This window comes from Chenopodium album, chromosome 22, assembly GCF_948465745.1.
Source record: "Chenopodium album chromosome 22, dcCheAlbu1.1, whole genome shotgun sequence".
NCBI classification, from domain to species: Eukaryota; Viridiplantae; Streptophyta; class Magnoliopsida; order Caryophyllales; family Amaranthaceae; genus Chenopodium; species Chenopodium album.
Window position 1 is genome coordinate 12,140,066 of NC_137855.1, and position 8,962 is coordinate 12,149,027.

Genomic DNA, 8,962 nt, shown 5'->3' on the forward strand with positions numbered 1-8,962 from the left:
AAGCAGTAGCAACAGCTGTGTATCTTCACAACATCTCTCCTACAAATGTCGTCATGAATCAAACTCCATATGAAGCATGGCACGAGGTGAAGCCTATGGTAAGTCACTTAAAAGTTTTTAGTTGTATTGCCTATGCTTTGGTAAAATCATCACGTCATAAACTAGAAGATAAATAAAAAAAATGTATTTTTCTTGGTTATAGTTTGCAATCCAAAGCTTATAATGGCAAGAATAAATCATATAATGGCAAAAGCAGACATATTCTCCTACGACATAATATTGTGAGCAGTTTTCTTAAGCATGGTGTGATTTCCATAGATTTTGTCGGATCTAAAAGAAATATAGCGGATATGCTAACTAAGCCGTTGAATCAGAAGAAGTTAATTTCCAAACATGCTAAAGGAATTGGGTTGAGCCCACTTGTGTAGGAATTTATGAAGGAAACCTAATCTCAAATGTCAGATTCAATGGGTCAAACGAAGTTGTAGTGTAACTACTTTTATGTTTGGTTGAAATACTAATAACAATTTCTTTAGCATGATTTACTGAAGTTGATGAGGTTGGATATGCTTAATTTCCTTAATGAGTTCCATAGCCCAATATTGGGTGGTGTGAGCAATACACACTTAATGGACTCACTTACGTGATTGTGGGGGATTGACCACCTCCTATGAGAGTAAATGTGGGCATACTCTCTAAAGTCATGAGACCAGGGTGTGATAAGGCCACCAAGAAATATGCAGGAGTTGTCGCTCTTTATACTCATACCTCAAGTTCAAGACATAGTTCACCTAAGGTTCTTCACTCTTCGTTTAAGTTTGGAGCAAGTGGGGGATTGTTGGAGTTGATTGCTTCTAACTTAATTTTATGGTCAATGAAAGATATTTTGTCCAACATGTTCTCAGCCACAAAATATTACTCACCAAATTATTTTTCCTATTTTGTTCCCCAAAATTATGCTTTACAACCCCAAAATTATTCATTACAATAATTTTGGGCATAAACATCTCCATGACTCGTATTGCTCCCTTATTCTTCTCCCTTTTATATCGGTATTATAAAATCTCAATTTACCTATTTATATACAATTGAGAAAAAACTATGAAAGGCACAGAAAATTACATACTCCAATTCTTTATACCTCTCTGTCTACCACATACTCCAATTAGTACTATATACTTCTTGAAGAGACACTCCTAATCCTCTCTTTAGAGTGCACTAAAGTCAAAGAGGAGACATTAACCCTGGAGTTGGATATATCCTGCAGTCCTGTCACACTATAGAGGGGGAATTTCGACTTAGGGAAATGGTACATCTCCCACGACATCTCGTGTATTTCAGATAAGTTGTTTCAATTTTAGCTTAATTTCTAATAAAAGTTAGGATTTGATGATCAATGTTGTTGTATGGCTTTAATATTTTAAAACTATGTTGTCTATAAGTTTTGTTGTTTCTTATTGACTTGTTGAAGGGTTTCACCTATACCATAATTAGTTATAAAAGTATATATCAAATTCTGTTTCTTCATATCAAACATTAATACCTTATTATACAAGTTTCTTTTGCAATAATTAGGGTAAGGTATGCAAGAAAATTTTGTGTTATTGAAAATCAAGAATAAAATACACATTAAATGTAAAATAAAAATATATTAATTGTTTCCCTATCTCAAATTACGATAAAATATGTTTAAAATATTCATTAATGTACATTACTATTTATAAAATCAATACTTGATATGTGGACATCTATACCGCCAAAATCATGATATTTTTTCAAATGTTTATCAAAGGGATTGAATGAGGTGTCTCGGTTAGGTGATGGTAATTTGTGCGTTTCATTAACCTTATTACTATTTGATATGACCGTATATAAAGAAAAAGTCTTTCATAAAACTTGGTAGAAATAATGTATATCATGTTGGGTTTTAGGTACTCTAAGCGGAATTTCATGAATCACATTCATACGCACCTAAAGAGGATCTCATGCATATACAAATAAAGATCACATAACAGTTTAGAATTAACCTTTGAAGCGTGAATCCTCTTAGCAATCTTCTTCTCTACCGGAGATAAAGAGCCTCAATTGTAACTCCTCTATTCGGTCCACCGGATTGAATCAACACTCCACCAATGCTAGTTGGACGGGAAAAACCTTTCACCTTTCTTGGAGTTGAGAACCAATTTTAGAGAGAAAATATTGAGAGAAAACTTACGTTGTTTTTCAGAAAACTGAATACTGTGTCTTTTTAATTATCCCTAACTAATTAATATATAATCATATTATTATTAATTAGGTTAGGGTTTTCTCTCTTCTTTCCCTATTTGAACGGTCACCCTAAGGCCCACTCTGGGTTTCGGGTTTCTTTATTGATCCAATCCTAATGTGTGACCTTGTAGGATCCGTTTAGGCGGGCTTCGGGTTTGTTACTTACTAACCCAAAGTTCTATAGCATTCTCTAGCAAGACGTATAGACGACCCAAATAAACGAATTACTATCTCCACAATACGATCCATGATTATATTAAGTAATTGCACTAAAGTCGAGGACACATTTCCTTCAATATCCCACTTGTCCGAGACAAGTATGCAATATTCAAATTCCGTAAGTCTCTTAGTGTCTAATTTGATAGTATGATCACATCTCTATGTTATCCATACCAGCGTTCAAATTATTTCTTGAAATCCGAGTTTGAATTGCTAAACAAATGATCATCTTATGATCCATTTGAGCACGGCCATGCATTTTCAATTCTTACTCTTCAAGAGGCCAAGACACCCATCCTATCTAACATAGGAGGACCTATTCAATCTTGTGGCAACCAAAACTCCCACTCAACTTTTAGCACAACCTGAGTGTCGCCTTTATAGTCCCCTTTTACGGCATGACGTTTGACAACATCAAGGTTACACTAATCATTGAATTGAGTAGTGTTCCACTCATGTCTAAGGAATCTGCTAATATAATTCGCGAAGTTTTAAAACTTCTAAGTAGGTCTCTTCGATCATGTATCGACTATACATATCCATATGATTGACTAAACATCTCCATGTTTCCATAGCGCATGAAACGGCACCATCAATCAATCTTATATGCTAATCCTTTTATTGAGTCATTTATGTCCAAATTAACAACTCAGATTAGGAACTTAAATATTTTATGAATCCAGTTCACTTATGGGGTTTCATTCATCAAATCACATATTTGACAAGCCCATTAAATTCAATAAACATGTTGGACATTTTATTTAATACTAAACCAAAATTAAATAAGATCAAAAATTCATACTATATAAACATAAAACATGAAATCATGTCTTTAACTTGTAACAAGTTTCTCTAAACAAAAACAATTTAAAGCCATTCTAACACTTGCTTCAACCCTACAGCCCTAGCATGACGTTCATGCTTGGGTTGAGGGAGAGGTTTAGTGAGTGGATCAGCAACATTCTTATCCGTGTGAACTTTGCAGATCTTGACATCATTCCTGTCTACAATCTCGCGAGTGAGGTAATACTTCCTCATTACATGCTTGGATTTGTCGTTTGATCTTGGTTCTTTTGCTTGCGCAATAGCTCCATTATTATCACAAAACAACTCAATTCCTTCTAGAACACTAGGTACGATCCCTAGCTCTGTTAGGAACTTCTTTATCCAAACAGCTTCCTTAGCTGCTTCTACCGCCGCTAAATATTCTGATTATGTCGTAGAGTCTGCTACAGTGCCTTGCTTTGAACTCTTCCAGCTCACTGCTCCTCCATTCAGACAAAATATGTACCCTGATTGTGAGCGGTTAATCATCTCTGTCGGTTTGGAAACTTGCATTAGTATAACCTTTAACAACCAACTCATCTACTCCTCCATAGACCAAAAACATTCCTTTAGTCCTTCTCAAGTACTTTAGGATGTTCTTAGCCGCAGTCCAGTGTGCTTCACGTGGATTTGCTTGGAATCTGCTGCATAAGCTCAGAGCAAATGCAACATCCGGTCGAGTGCATATCATGGCATACATGATAGAACCTATAGCCGAGGCGTAAGGTATGCTACTCATTCGCTTTAACTCATCAGGCTCCGATGGGCACTGACTCTTGCTAAGCGAAATGCCATGTGACATGGGAATGAATCCTCTCTTAGAGTTTTCCATATTAAACCTTGCAAGAACCTTATCAATATAAGTCTCTTGGCTCAGTCCAAGCATCCTTCGAGACCTATCTCTATGGATTTTGATTCCCAAAATGTACTCAGCTTCTCCAAGGTCTTTCATAGAAAAACAACTTCTCAACCATTCCTTAACTGACTCAAGCATTGGTATGTCATTTCCTATGAGTAGTATGTCATCCACATACAAAAACAAGAAGACTAAGCTACTCCCACTAAATTTCTTGTAGACACAAGATTCTTCTTCACTCTTGAGAAAACCAAACTGTTTGATTACCTTATCAAATCGAAGATTCCAGCTCCGAGACGCCTGCTTCAATCCATAAATGGATCTCTGAAGCTTGCAAACTCTTTTAGGATTTTCTGGATCCTCAAAACCCTCAGGTTGTGTCATGTACACATCCTCTATCAAGAACCCATTCAAGAAGGCGGTTTTGACATCCATCTGCCAAATTTCATAATTGTAATGTGCAGCAATCGCCAAAAGTATCCGAATTGACTTAATCTTTGCCACTGGAGAAAAGGTTTCATCATAGTCTATACCATGTATTTGTTTGAATCCTTTTGCAACCAGTCTTGCTTTATAGATATAGACATTCCCATTCTTGTCTGTTTTTATTTTGAACACCCACTTGCATCCAATAGGTTTAACCCCATCAGGCAAGTCGACTAGGGTCCAAACTTTGTTCTCAGACATGGAATCCATTTCAGATTTCATGGCCTCAAGCCATTTATCAGAGTCTGGGCTCGTCAGAGCTTGTTTGTAGGTAGTAGGCTCAGAATTTTCCAAAATCAATATTTCAGAGTCTTCTGTTAACAGGAAATCAACCAACTGCTTGTTTGGGATCCTTGTTCTACTCGACCTACGTGGGGCTTGAGCATCAATAGAAATATTCTCTTCAACATCTTGAAGATTTTCGCATGAATTAGATTCAAGTGGGACGACAGGATTTTCGCTTAATGAATTAGCTTGCTCCGACACCTGACCTGTCATAGCAGAGTCATGCGCCCTAGCCTCTGACGTGGTCTGATCCACATCCATTTGTTGCTCATCTCGAATTTCTTCGAGAACTATTTTACTCCCACTTGTCTTTCTGGAATAAACTCCTTTTCAAGAAAGACACCATCACGAGCAACAAACACTTTGTTATGTTGACGGTTATAGAAGTAGTAACCCCTTGTCTCTTTTGGGTATCCCACAAAGAGACATTTATCTGATTTGGGTGCAAGTTTGTCTGACAGTAAACGTTTTACAAAGACCTCACAACCCCAGATTTTAAGAAAAGATAAGTTTGGAACTTTTCCATTCCACATCTCATATGGAGTCTTTTCTACAGCCTTTGACGGGCTCCTATTTAGTGTGTGTGCAGCTGTTTCTAGAGCATATCCCCAAAAAGAAATTGGAAGATCAGCAAGACTCATCATTGATCGAACCATATCCAGTATAGTTCGATTCCTCCTTTCAGACACACCGTTTAACTGTGGCGTCCCTAGTGGAGTTAGCTGTGATACAATTCCACAATCCTTTAGATGATCATCGAATTCTTGGGTCAAATATTCGCCACCACGATCAGATCGTAATGCTTTTATTGTTTTACCAAGTTGATTCTGTACTTCATTTTGGAATTCTTTGAACTTTTCAAATGATTCCGACTTATGCTTCATTAAGTAGATATACCCATATCGACTTAAATCATCAGTAAAAGTGATGAAGTAACTAAACCCACCTCTTGCCTTTGAACTCATAGGCCCACAAACATCTGTATGTATAAGTGCCAAGAAATCATTGGCTCTTTCACCCTTTCCAGTAAAAGGTGACTTTGTCATTTTCCCCAACAAGCATGATTCACATACATCAAATGATTCATAATCGAATGATGTAAGGATTCCATCCTTTTGTAACTTTTGGATGCGCTTTTGGTTTATATGACCCATCCGGCAATGCCATAGATATGTTGGGTTTAAATCATTCGACTTTTGTTTCTTGCTATTTATGTTATAGACTTGTACTGTCCTATCAAGTACATATAAGCCATTAATCAATTTTGCACTAGCATAGAACATGTTATTGTAAGAAATGGAACAACATTTGTTCTTAATCTCAAAACAAAAACCTTCATTATCCAAAACAGAAACAGAAATAATGTTCTTAGTAATTGACAGAACGAAATAACAATTATTAAGTTCTAAAATTAATCCAGACGGTAAATGCAGACTATAACTTCCGACGGCAAGTGCAGCAACTCTTGCTCCATTTCCAACGCGAAGCTCCACCTCGCCTTTTGCTAGTTTTCTACTTCGTTTTAGTCCCTGCACATCATTAACTATGTGAGAACCACAACCGGTATCAAATACCCATAAAGAAGTAGAAGTCAAATTGATTTCTATAACATAAATACCTGGTAACTCTTTACCGCTCTTTATGTTAGCCACAATATCTTTCTTGATATAATCTCCATTCTGTTCAGCCAATTCAAGTAACTCAAACAGCTTGCTCAAGGAATCGTCACTGTCCAGCACAAGTCTGTCCTTATCGAATTCGTGGAGAGAGTGTAACATGACATCATGGGAGATAGCCTCACCAAGTGGAGCTCCCAACAAGTCCACGCGTTCAAATAATCGCATCATTGTTTGCAAATGGACTCTCAGTGATCCACCTGGAGCGAGTTTAGCATCAAGTAGTTGAGCGCGAGTATTATAAGCCTCAACTCTCAAGCCTATTCTCCATGGGTTGTTGATCCTCGCAATCGAATTAACGATATCAACAACGTTTTCATCTTGGCTACCATTTTTGTAAGTTCGAACCTTTCCTCTACAAATGTCACAAAGGTGCTTAAGTAACATGTAGGGTTCATAACTTACAAATCTAGCACTCCAACTACTTGGAATCGAGTTTAGTATGAGCTTAAGTACAATCTTAGCGTCCGAAACATGTTTCGAATACAACTCAGCAGTCATGCCTTTGTCATGTTCACAAGGGTAAGGACGATCCAAAGGATATTCCATATTGCGATACCTCAGAACAGTTCTTAGGTTCCTTTCCCAATCAAGAAAATTTGCTAAGTTCAATTTTATGTCCAACTTGCTTGGAATAGTAGAGTTGTTGTTGTTGTTAGACATGATATCTACAGACAGAAAAAGGCAAAGTTCAATTTATGTTTATAAAAGCACCTAAAACATGCAATGGTTTCTAGGTTGCTTAACACTTTATTCAATTTTAATGTCCCAATTTGAATAAGTGATTCCAAGATCCTATCAACATGCAACGTTAAGCAGACGGAGGCCTTTTCTTAAAATTACATTTTCAAGATAAGTAAACTCTTTACTAATTATAACATTTATAATTCTTGGTTAGACAGAAAAACATCTCATGCTTACTTGTCCCTTTGCTTCAAAATCCAAAACGCTTTTGATGATTTTGTTGAGGCTAACCAAATTAAGTGTGCAAAATTCGCAATTTTACCTCACCTCCCAAAACTAATAACAATACCCTGCGGCGGCATGACCTATTACTATTAATTAAGGGTTAATAAGTACTTTATATTTGGAAAAGCAAACCTCAATATTTGCGGGACCTAAGTTTATTATGTCGTTATTAATTAGTGAACTCTAGCGCATTGATAACAAACATACAATAAACTTATAAGCATTTTAAGAATAATAATAAAATGCAAAATTTAATATGAGCTAGTATGGCCCCTAATCCTAAGAACTAAGCTGATTGGGCACCTACTTGGACTCTTCATGGATCTCCATCCACCTTCGTCATGGGCCTTCTCATCTGGGCTCTTCTTTGGATTAACTAAGTATCTAAATAATTAAAATAATTCCTAATTAAAATAAATTACAAAAATACTTAACGATACGCAGATCGTATTTAAATTACAAAAATACATAACGATACGCAGATCGTATTTAATTATAATTTAAATCTAGGGCCATACTAGTCATTTATAGCAATAATATATCATATATATAAAAATGCCACATAATAATATCACATATTATACTTGTCAATAATTAAAATATCAAATATTCTTAATTATGTCAAGTGGATAAATCAATTAATTAGGAAATCCTAGAATATAAATCATATTTGATAAACTGAAATCCTAACAAAAAGATTTTATCCTAAAAATAAGCTAACAAACTAATTTTAATTAGATTAAAAAATCAAATTATGTAATTATCTTATAATCAAATCAAAACAACCTTAATTGGAATTGCTCAATATCCCTTAAAATCAGTTTTTCAATATTATCCAAAATCAATAAATCAGAATTTTATTTATTTATTTATTTATTCTTTTTTTTTTAAAAAAAATTAAAAACAGGGCCCCGTGACTGAGCTGCTGCCCAGCCACGTCACCGCCGCTGCAGCAGCCAGGCCGGAGCCCAGCCACCACAGCAGCTGGTCGTCGCAGCCAGGCAGTCGCCCAGCCACAGCAGCGCTGGCTGGCGCACCAGGCTGCTGCCCAGCACGCCAATCAGCTCGGGCAGAGCTGAAACCGTGCAATAGTTGCAGGTTCAGCTCTGCTCTCGCCCTCACAAACCACCTACTGCTGCCCCTCCGCCCTTTCCGACCACCTGAGCAGCCACCGTGGCCCACCATTAGGTGGTTCTGCCACCCAGCCGTGGCTGCTCCCCTTCAAGCTTTAAATATTTTTTTTTGAGTTAAATTAATTTCACAACTTTTGCAAAATTAATTTTGGTGATCTAATTATAATTAAACACAAACTCCTTTATGCATAATTTCAGAAAAATTAATCAAAATCTCCATTTTAATTAATTTAGGGCTTTTCATA